Raw genomic sequence first — 12660 nt, 5'->3', positions numbered from 1 at the left:
CACCAAACTCTCCTCCCTCTCTCTCATTTCAGCTGAGTAGAAACCCCCTCCCAAACCCTTAAAATTTTCTCTTCATAACCTCATATACACACATATTTTGCAACTCATCCAAGAGAGAAAAATCATCTCCTAGTCACAAGCTTCCATTTAAGGTTAGTTTGAGTACTTGCATGTCATCAAGCCAAGAGTTTTCGACTTTGGTTCTCATGGACCTAGAGTTGAACTCATTGTGGCTTAAATACTTGGACAAGGAGTGGTCTTGAGGGAGTGTATCACCCCCATTTGTCAAGCCATAACCTTGGTTCAAGCCCTCGGCAATGACTCCCAAGGAGCCGAAGGGAATCCATTGATTTGGATGATTTTTGTGGATGGAATGAGATGTTTCTTGCTGGGATCTTTGAGTTTCAGTCTTTACAAGATTGTTTTACAAAGTTTTAAACATTGCATGTCAAGATCTTGCCAAGAAAGTTAGAGTTTATAAGTGCATGTCATGATTTTCATAGTATAAAGTGTATGCTGATTTTGTCACTTTTTAAACTGGTTTTTGATCATTGCATGCCTCGGTTTTTGCCATAAAATGCTAGTATAATATGTGCCATGATTAGTCATGTTCAGTTTTGATGTATTATGTGATTTTATATGGAGTATTAGATCGAAATCATGCTTAGAAATGCTGAAAACCAATCTGCTCTGCTCTGCTGTGATTTTTGGCTTCGGTAATGTGATTTTTGAGGCTTGATTTGTGTTGTAATTTCTTGTATAAGGCTATACAATAGTGGTATATAGATTATAGACTAGAGTTGTTGGCTTGGTTGTTGTTGAATGGTGTTAAGATGGGTGATAAGGTGGAAGGAGGCACACACTAGCACTGGACAGATTTTTGCACATAGAAACTAGGAGTTTTGGTGTTGATTTGGTTGGGTTTTGCTGGTCCCAAGTGTCCAGGAGTTGGGAGTGAGTTTTGTTATGATTCCAGTAGTCTTAAATCACCAAAGCCCCTGCATTTAGGTAGGTATACACACTCAAAACAGTAGATACCCCAAAACAGGGCAGAATTGAACAATCTGTGTTCTTGTGAGGTTTTCACCTTGTCATGAGTGAGGCCTTCATGGGGCCTTGGCTTAACTGAGCTTAGTGAACCCTAAGAAAGCCTAACAAACCATTAGAACCCAAATCCTAGTGAGAAAACAGAGTTTTAAATCAGTAAACACAAGGCAGTTGGGAAACAGGGTAGTTTTCAGCAGTGTCAACTTTATGTAATAACCTGGAAAGTTTCAGATGGGGCCTTGGAGTGAAACCAAGTCTGAGAGATAGCCTTAAGAGTTGGGAATCCATGGGAATTGATTTGGTAGGAATGCACTTAGTACACATTAAATTATCTCAGTTAGGATGCAGGTAGTGCAGAGAGGTTGCAACAGAGAACCTCACTGTGCCCTTTGAACATTTTAAACCAATTTGTGTGAGGCCTTTGTATTGTATCAATTGCACAAGTAAGTTTAGAGTCTTAGAAACCTATTAGAAGTAAATTAGAGTGAAGGCCCTAGTTAGAGCATCTTATTTTCACTAAGTAACCGAGAGCAACCTTAGAGAGCCATTGGAGAGTTGTAAGTGCAACTCTTGCATGATTGTCAAGGGTATAAGGGCTGAGTTTTGCAAGCACTTTTAGGATTAAGATAAGGTCAGTATGAGGAGTTTAGAAGTTTAGAAATTAGCCTTTATGTGCTACTTGCTTATGTGTTTAGGAGTTTAAGTATGTAGTATATATATATATAGTTAATAAATCATGCCATGCCATTATGTGACTATGTGAATTAGGTGACTATGTGGAGTATGTGAATACATGATTATGTTAATTGTCTTTCATATGTATAAATGAGCATGTATACCTAAAATTAAGTACGTGTAATGACTCTTATAGCGATAGTTAGCTAATAATAGAGTATTAGGTTACGTAACTAGAGAATAGGCGCGTGTAATATAAATTAGACTTAAAATGCCGTTTAGTGACGAGGTTAATATAATGTGTAGGTTCCGAGGCGAAAGGAAAAGCTCGTACCATCAAGATTGAATAATCTCAGAATCTTGCAAAGGCAAGTTACTACATCCTTAACTTTACAATTGTTGCAAATATATGTGCACCCGTGAACTCATAAATCGTTATGAATATTTAGTTGCGATAATCACCATACCTATTATGTTCGCAAATACCTTGACATAAAAATTCCGATCATACTAGTACCTTCCTTTCAAATATATCCTTACACTTGTACCCAAAATGTTAGATTCCCTATTAAAAACTTCCAATAACACCATGACATGTATACTTTCATAAATACCGAATAACACTTGATAGAATTGACTTTCTTTTGACTTTGGAACTTATCCCCTTAAGTCCAATATGCGTTGACACATTATTAGTGAACTTGAACCCTTTTGCCATATTTCAATAAAAGATGATATAAACCTTTTTCCGGCATCCATGTTATAAATCAAAATGAATTATAAAATGTTTTCTTTAGTGATTTGGACTAGACGCAAGTCCTTTTCACATATTATTAGGCTCACATATAGCCTAGGGATCCCATTATATTTGAGAACCCAGCGCGGTTCGGGATTACTTCGCGGCTGATCACCGGCTGTAATCCGTAGCGTCCTAAAATGAATTTTGATGATGATATGATTATAACATGTTGCCATATTGCCACGATGCCATGATTTCTATACCATGATTATCCATGTGTTTTGCCATGTCCATTCATCATATTATCATGAACCTTAATGAATGCTTTATCATTTATTCTTAAATTTGTTTCGGACACCTTTGATATTATTATGATGCCATGTGTTTAGGACTGTTAGTACTTGCTGAGCGTCTTTGCTCATGTTCTCGTATTTAACCCCTTTTACAGCTAGCAAATATGGTACGCACAAAGCAAACAGCACGTAAATCGACCACTGGCTACGCAGAGAATTGTTTAAGGGCGAAGGTAGCATATATGATATAAGCGGCTTTCGCTATTATGTTTTGTACTAGTTAGATGGGCTGATCCACACTCTGAACTTATAAGATCTTTTGGGACTTTATTTCACCTTTTTGGACTTGTAATTAACTAAAGGTTACCCTTTTGGGATTTAAATTATGTAATCCTAATTTCCGGATTTATTATTTATCTGTCTCTTGTTCATATTATATCAATTCGTGTGTGTGTGTTGGTTTGGGGCGTGACATTTTTGGCATCAGAGCCTAGGTTTAGAGTCCCTGGACAGCCCAATTAGGATCAGAGGGTGTATAAGTATATTATATATCTATATATATCGGGAGTATTATTATGCGTCGTTCGATTTAATCGTATCTAACCCCTTTTATATATATATATATATATTATTGACAGCAACGTGCGCACTCATCTTCGGTCCCGCCGCCTGAACCTATTCCCTTTTCTGTCTATGCTGACTTGAGGCTGGAGCTCGACACTATCCAAGGGAAGTATGACAGGCTCATGGAGCGCATTGAGGAGGTTTATTCGAGTGATCATATCATGGGTGACGGACCTAAGGAGAAGACCATCTCTAGGCTTGAGTCATTGATCCAGGTGGCCACATCCAGGTTGGAGAAGATGCCAGTACACCGTGACCGGTCCAGCCAGCTCACTGTGCAGATGATAGCGGATGAACTTAGGAGCATGGTCAAGATGCTGCGTGAGGACACGACCCCTAACATCCCTAGGACCCGTGAGGAGGAGACCGAGGAGGAGGACGAGGACTAGAGGACGTGACCTTTAGTTGCTTAGGCTGTTTCTTTTATCACTATGATGTTTATTTCTGTTTCTAGACTTTCGTACTATTTTCAGATCTGTACTCGTATTTCGTACTTTGACATTCGTACCTTTCGTTTCGAACCATGTTTTAATTCAGCAATGCACTTTCCTTGATTCCTATATTGCTCTTTAAATTTGCTTATAACCATGCATCATTTCTATTGTTTATATCGAACTGCATACCATGATAATTGTGAATAATCCCGTAACCTTGTATCATTTAAAATTGTATAACTTTTATTTCAGAATATGGCACCTAAAAGAGCTCGAGGAAGACCCACTAATAACCGAGAAAATACGGAAGAAGGAAACCGAAACGCGAACCAGAACCTTGACATAGCACAACTTCTAGAATTGGTACGCCAACAGACAGCCACTATTGCCCAACAACAACAACTTCTTCAACAAATGCAACCACCACAACCACCTCCAGGAAATGTCACCACTTTCAAAACCTTCCAATCCGTAAAACCCCCAGAATTCATAGGAACCCAAGATCCGGTTGAAGCTCATGCTTGGTTAAAAGAGATGGAGAAGGCTTTTGCCTTGACAAATGTTGGAGATAATCAGAAGGTGGAGTATGCTGCTTATTTTCTTAAAGGAGAATCGAACTATTGGTGGGAAACAGCAAAAGCTTTAGAACCCGAAGGAATTATTACTTGGGACAGATTTAAGAGAATGTTTTTGGATAAGTACTTTCCTCGCTATATGCAAACACAAATGGAGATGAAGTTCTTTGAATTAAAACAAGATAATATGACAGTTGGGGAGTATGAGAAGAAGTTCACTGAACTATCTAGATTTATGGGAGAGTATGTTGATTCTGAAGAGAAGAGAGCGAAGAGATTTCAACAAGGACTAAAGCCGTGGTTGAGAAGTCGGGTGGTAGCTTTTGAATTGACTACTTATGCTGAAGTAGTTCAAAAAGCAATGGTAATTGAAGGCGAAAGTGAGCAGAATCAGAAGGAGAAAGGCAACAAAAAGAGAAGATTTGAATCGGGAGAAGAAGGCACAAGTTACAAGGGCCAGAATCAAAAAGTTAATCAAAGGTTTAAACTTCAAAGTGGACCCGGAAACTTCAAGAAGAGAGAATCTGGGAACAAGTCACAAGAAAACAGATTTCAATCGAGTGGACAGAAACCCCTGCAAGGATCAATTCCGGAGTGTAAAGTTTGTAATAAGAAGCATACGGGGATTTGCAACAAGGCGAACGTAGTTTGTTACAAGTGTCATGCAAAAGGCCACTATGCTCATGAATGTAAGAATCAGAAGGCCAATGTCACGTGCTACAAGTGTGGTAGAGTGGGACATGTGTCAAGGGAATGCAAAGGAGCGGTTAACAATCAATTGCTACAAATGACTGCTATGCCGTATCCGATGAATCAAGCAACTCCTATGCCAGCACCATCATTTCCAATGCCTTTCAATCAACCTCAAATGGCATCATCCTCATCTCATCCAGCTTTGACCTATCCGGCACAAGCAAGGACTTTCAACATGAATGTAAAGGATGCAATTCAAAGTTCTGATGTAGTTTCAGGTACGCTTTCTGTGAACGCTGCTAGTGCTAAAGTATTGATTGACTCGGGAGCTACAAGGTCATTTATTTCGAAGTCTTTTGTTGATAAGTGGAATTGTGAAACCCAATTGATGCAGGAACCCCTATCTGTTGTCTTAGCTAATAAAGATAGAATATCTGTAGAACATGTGTTCCCCCATTGTACAATAGTGATAGCCGGACACGTTTTTCCTGCGAGTCTTATTCCTTTCCAGTTAGGCGAATTCGACGTGATATTAGGGATGGATTGGTTGACAAGCTTCAATGCTCAAATAGATTGCAAGAATAAAAGGGTGGTATTGAGTTCACCACAAGGCAAGAAGGTAACATTCAAGGGTCAAAGGCAAACTCAAAGATTTCTTACTTCGATGCAAGCAAAGAAGATGATTCGGAAGGGATGCGAGGCGTATTTGGCATATGTAATTGATAAGAGTAAAGAAGTTTCTAGCCCTGAAGACATTCCAGTAGTAAGAGATTTTATAGATGTGTTTCCCGAAGAACTTCCTGGCTTACCCCCGGACCGACAAATCGAGTTTACAATAGAACTTGCACCCGGCACCGAACCTGTTTCGAAGGCTCCTTATAGAATGGCTCCGTCAGAGATGAAGGAATTGGCGAAGCAAATACAAGAGCTATTAGACAAGGGATTTATACGGCCAAGTGTTTCACCTTGGGGCGCACCGGTCTTGTTTGTGAAGAAGAAAGACGGGAGTATGAGACTTTGTATAGATTATCGAGAATTGAACAAATTGACGATTAAGAATAGGTACCCTTTGCCTAGAATTGATGATCTGTTTGACCAACTCAAGGGAGCTTCTTGTTTTTCGAAAATTGATCTACGGTCGGGATACCACCAATTGAAGATTAAGGCTGAAGACATACCGAAGACAGCTTTTCGAACACGATACGGACATTACGAATTCCTTGTTATGGCTTTTGGATTGACAAACGCACCGGCTGCTTTCATGGACTTAATGAATCGGGTATTCAAGGAATATTTAGATAAATTCGTCATAGTTTTCATCGATGATATTTTGGTGTATTCAAAGACGGAAGCTGATCACGAAGAACATTTGAGAAGAGTGTTGGAAGTGTTGCGAAAGGAGAGATTGTATGCCAAATTCTCGAAATGTGAGTTTTGGTTGACGGAAGTAAGATTTCTAGGACATATTGTTGGAAGTGAGGGGATTAGAGTGGACCCCGAAAAGATTGAGGCTGTGATGAATTGGGAGAGACCAAAGACGCCAACAGAAGTGAGGAGTTTCATGGGATTAGCAGGATATTACCGAAGGTTTGTGAAAGATTTTTCGAAGATTGCCGTACCATTGACCAAATTAACAAGGAAGAATGAGAAGTTTGAATGGACGGGGAAGTGTGAAAGTAGTTTTCAAGAGTTGAAGCAAAGACTAGTAACTGCACCGGTTTTAGCATTACCCGATGACAAGGGAGATTTTGTGATATACAGTGACGCCTCTTACAAAGGACTTGGATGTGTGTTGATGCAACATGGAAAAGTAATAGCGTACGCTTCGAGACAACTTAAGCCACATGAACAGAAGTACCCAACTCATGATTTAGAATTGGCTGCGATAGTTTTTGCTTTGAAATTGTGGAGACACTACTTGTACGGGGAGAAATGTGAGATATATACAGATCATAAGAGCCTGAAGTACCTTTTCACTCAAAAAGAGCTAAATATGAGACAGCGCCGATGGTTGGAGTTGATCAAAGACTATGATTGTTCGATACAATATCATCCTGGGAAGGCCAACGTGGTAGCGGACGCATTAAGCAGAAAAGAGAAGTTAAATGTGATTTCAATGCCAAAGGAGTTGTCAAATGAAATTGAGAAGTTGCAATTAGAGTTTTGTGAACTTGGAGGGGCAGAAGAAATGTGTTATGCCATTACCTTTAAACCAACTCTGTTAGAGAAGATAAAGAAATATCAAGACGAAGTGATAACTCGAGAAGATAATCAGTTGACGGGAGAAGAAATTTGTACACAGAAAGATGAGCAAGGTGTGTTAAGATTTTCATCAAGAATTTGGATTCCGAATGTGACTGAATTGAAGAATGAAATTTTGCAAGAAGCACACAACTCTAGATTTTCGATTCACCCGGGAAGCACCAAGATGTACCAAGACTTAAAGAAGAATTTCTGGTGGCCGAACATGAAAAGAGAAATTGCAGAATGGACTTCAAAATGTGATACATGCCAAAGGGTAAAAGCCGAACATCAGAGACCGAGTGGTCTGATTCAGCCATTGAAGATTCCAGAATGGAAGTGGGAAAATATTGCCATGGACTTTGTAGTAGGATTACCTCGAACGCGTTCTGGACACGATGCAATTTGGGTAATAGTTGACCGTCTTACGAAATCGGCACATTTTCTTCCAATTAATGAGAAATCTTCTTTAGACAGACTAGTTCATATGTATGTACGCGAAATCGTGTTAAGACATGGTGTACCTATATCAATAGTTTCAGATCGGGACCCACGATTCAATTCGAGATTTTGGAGGCAATTTCAAGAACATTTAGGGACGAAGTTGAACATGAGCACGGCATATCATCCACAAACTGACGGCCAAAGCGAACGAACAATCCAAACCATTGAAGATATGTTGCGAAGCTGTGCCATTGACTTTTCGGGAAGTTGGGACGAACATTTACCCCTTGTGGAGTTTTCATACAATAATAGTTACCATTCCAGCATTGGCATGCCACCATACGAAGCTTTATATGGACGGAAATGCAGAACACCGACGAATTGGGATGAAGTTGGAGAAGGGAAGGTTTTAGGACCTGAATTGGTACAACAAATGAAGGACACCATCACAGTAATCAAGAAGAGACTAATTGCTGCACAAGACAGACAAAGGAAGTACGCGGACCCCGCTCGAAAAGATGTGAAGTTTGAAATTGGGGAAGCTGTATTGCTAAAAATATCACCGTGGAAGGGTTTGACCAGATTTGGTAAGAAAGGAAAACTAGCACCAAGATACATTGGACCTTTTGAAGTCTTGAACCAAGTTGGAAAAGTTGCCTACGAGTTAGCATTGCCACCACAATATCAGTACGTGCATAATGTGTTTCATGTCTCATTACTCAAGAAGTATAATCCGGACGCCAATCATGTGATAGAAAGTGAACCAGTGGAGATCCAGACTGATTTATCATATGAAGAACATCCCGTACAAATACTAGATCGGCAAGAAAGAAAACTTAGGAAGAAATCAGTAAGCTTGGTAAAAGTGTTGTGGAGGAATCCAAGGGTAGAAGAAGCCACTTGGGAGCTAGAGTCTGATATGCGGAATCGGTATCCTCAATTATTCTCCTAGATTCTGAGGACAGAATCCTATAAGGGGGAGAGGATGTAACAACCGGTAATTTTGAACTTCTTCATAAGCACGATACTTATATTCTATGTTATTATGTCGATACGTGGAATTGTTATATAAGAGTGTATATATATATATTCTCTTGTTATGTGGTATTGCAAGTATCACTAATATAACTTTTATGCGATATAATTTCTACGCGATATATTTTGTACGCGAGTAAGATTTCTTGTTACGCGATTTAGTGATAATTGGGATTTATACATGACTTGATGGCATAATTAGATTATATTTCGTGTATAAATAGTCGTATGCGAGAAATTTAGCTACGCGATTAATTATCTTGCACGATTCGATGTTAATTTAATAGTTGCGGCTACGCGATTTAATAATAGTAGAGATTATCGTAAATAGTGGTAAATTGTAATGCGAGCGATTACGTGATATGATATACATATATAATTGTAGTGGAAAGTCGTTTTGTTGTGAATTATTATGTGTATTATTGTGTGTAAATTCTTTTTATACATAGATTATATATTAGAGTGTAATACTTGAAAATGCTTTTAAAAATATTTCTTTGTCCAAAATTTTTGATCATGATTTTGTTAAACTTGTAAAATCTCATAGTATTTATAGTATTAATTTGATGATTTATGGAATTGTAGTTTATTTATTAAAATCCATTCATTTTATTCATACTTTTAGTAATTATAAGATTACACTAGTACCCTTGCATGCATTTTGGTAGAGAATAGAGTCCAAGGGCATGACCGACTATTCACACCATTTGACTCTTGTAATTACCACTAAAACCTTGCATGCATTCTCACCTAAAGCCACTAGAAGGATAGAATTGTAACTACCCAAATCCACTCACTTCTAGTCTAGTCAAAAGCACAAGACTTCATCATTTCCTACACCACACTACACACAAAATCAAACCCACCAAACTCTCCTCCCTCTCTCTCATTTCAGCTGAGTAGAAACCCCCTCCCAAACCCTTAAAATTTTCTCTTCATAACCTCATATACACACATATTTTGCAACTCATCCAAGAGAGAAAAATCATCTCCTAGTCACAAGCTTCCATTTAAGGTTAGTTTGAGTACTTGCATGTCATCAAGCCAAGAGTTTTCGACTTTGGTTCTCATGGACCTAGAGTTGAACTCATTGTGGCTTAAATACTTGGACAAGGAGTGGTCTTGAGGGAGTGTATCACCCCCATTTGTCAAGCCATAACCTTGGTTCAAGCCCTCGGCAATGACTCCCAAGGAGCCGAAGGGAATCCATTGATTTGGATGATTTTTGTGGATGGAATGAGATGTTTCTTGCTGGGATCTTTGAGTTTCAGTCTTTACAAGATTGTTTTACAAAGTTTTAAACATTGCATGTCAAGATCTTGCCAAGAAAGTTAGAGTTTATAAGTGCATGTCATGATTTTCATAGTATAAAGTGTATGCTGATTTTGTCACTTTTTAAACTGGTTTTTGATCATTGCATGCCTCGGTTTTTGCCATAAAATGCTAGTATAATATGTGCCATGATTAGTCATGTTCAGTTTTGATGTATTATGTGATTTTATATGGAGTATTAGATCGAAATCATGCTTAGAAATGCTGAAAACCAATCTGCTCTGCTCTGCTGTGATTTTTGGCTTCGGTAATGTGATTTTTGAGGCTTGATTTGTGTTGTAATTTCTTGTATAAGGCTATACAATAGTGGTATATAGATTATAGACTAGAGTTGTTGGCTTGGTTGTTGTTGAATGGTGTTAAGATGGGTGATAAGGTGGAAGGAGGCACACACTAGCACTGGACAGATTTTTGCACATAGAAACTAGGAGTTTTGGTGTTGATTTGGTTGGGTTTTGCTGGTCCCAAGTGTCCAGGAGTTGGGAGTGAGTTTTGTTATGATTCCAGTAGTCTTAAATCACCAAAGCCCCTGCATTTAGGTAGGTATACACACTCAAAACAGTAGATACCCCAAAACAGGGCAGAATTGAACAATCTGTGTTCTTGTGAGGTTTTCACCTTGTCATGAGTGAGGCCTTCATGGGGCCTTGGCTTAACTGAGCTTAGTGAACCCTAAGAAAGCCTAACAAACCATTAGAACCCAAATCCTAGTGAGAAAACAGAGTTTTAAATCAGTAAACACAAGGCAGTTGGGAAACAGGGTAGTTTTCAGCAGTGTCAACTTTATGTAATAACCTGGAAAGTTTCAGATGGGGCCTTGGAGTGAAACCAAGTCTGAGAGATAGCCTTAAGAGTTGGGAATCCATGGGAATTGATTTGGTAGGAATGCACTTAGTACACATTAAATTATCTCAGTTAGGATGCAGGTAGTGCAGAGAGGTTGCAACAGAGAACCTCACTGTGCCCTTTGAACATTTTAAACCAATTTGTGTGAGGCCTTTGTATTGTATCAATTGCACAAGTAAGTTTAGAGTCTTAGAAACCTATTAGAAGTAAATTAGAGTGAAGGCCCTAGTTAGAGCATCTTATTTTCACTAAGTAACCGAGAGCAACCTTAGAGAGCCATTGGAGAGTTGTAAGTGCAACTCTTGCATGATTGTCAAGGGTATAAGGGCTGAGTTTTGCAAGCACTTTTAGGATTAAGATAAGGTCAGTATGAGGAGTTTAGAAGTTTAGAAATTAGCCTTTATGTGCTACTTGCTTATGTGTTTAGGAGTTTAAGTATGTAGTATATATATATATAGTTAATAAATCATGCCATGCCATTATGTGACTATGTGAATTAGGTGACTATGTGGAGTATGTGAATACATGATTATGTTAATTGTCTTTCATATGTATAAATGAGCATGTATACCTAAAATTAAGTACGTGTAATGACTCTTATAGCGATAGTTAGCTAATAATAGAGTATTAGGTTACGTAACTAGAGAATAGGCGCGTGTAATATAAATTAGACTTAAAATGCCGTTTAGTGACGAGGTTAATATAATGTGTAGGTTCCGAGGCGAAAGGAAAAGCTCGTACCATCAAGATTGAATAATCTCAGAATCTTGCAAAGGCAAGTTACTACATCCTTAACTTTACAATTGTTGCAAATATATGTGCACCCGTGAACTCATAAATCGTTATGAATATTTAGTTGCGATAATCACCATACCTATTATGTTCGCAAATACCTTGACATAAAAATTCCGATCATACTAGTACCTTCCTTTCAAATATATCCTTACACTTGTACCCAAAATGTTAGATTCCCTATTAAAAACTTCCAATAACACCATGACATGTATACTTTCATAAATACCGAATAACACTTGATAGAATTGACTTTCTTTTGACTTTGGAACTTATCCCCTTAAGTCCAATATGCGTTGACACATTATTAGTGAACTTGAACCCTTTTGCCATATTTCAATAAAAGATGATATAAACCTTTTTCCGGCATCCATGTTATAAATCAAAATGAATTATAAAATGTTTTCTTTAGTGATTTGGACTAGACGCAAGTCCTTTTCACATATTATTAGGCTCACATATAGCCTAGGGATCCCATTATATTTGAGAACCCAGCGCGGTTCGGGATTACTTCGCGGCTGATCACCGGCTGTAATCCGTAGCGTCCTAAAATGAATTTTGATGATGATATGATTATAACATGTTGCCATATTGCCACGATGCCATGATTTCTATACCATGATTATCCATGTGTTTTGCCATGTCCATTCATCATATTATCATGAACCTTAATGAATGCTTTATCATTTATTCTTAAATTTGTTTCGGACACCTTTGATATTATTATGATGCCATGTGTTTAGGACTGTTAGTACTTGCTGAGCGTCTTTGCTCATGTTCTCGTATTTAACCCCTTTTACAGCTAGCAAATATGGTACGCACAAAGCAAACAGCACGTAAATCGACCACTGGCTACGCAGAGAATTGTTTAAGGGCGAAGGTAGCATATA

The sequence above is a fragment of the Daucus carota genome, chromosome 2, assembly GCF_001625215.2.
Source record: "Daucus carota subsp. sativus chromosome 2, DH1 v3.0, whole genome shotgun sequence".
Taxonomy (NCBI): domain Eukaryota; kingdom Viridiplantae; phylum Streptophyta; class Magnoliopsida; order Apiales; family Apiaceae; genus Daucus; species Daucus carota.
This window is presented reverse-complemented; position numbering follows the sequence as displayed.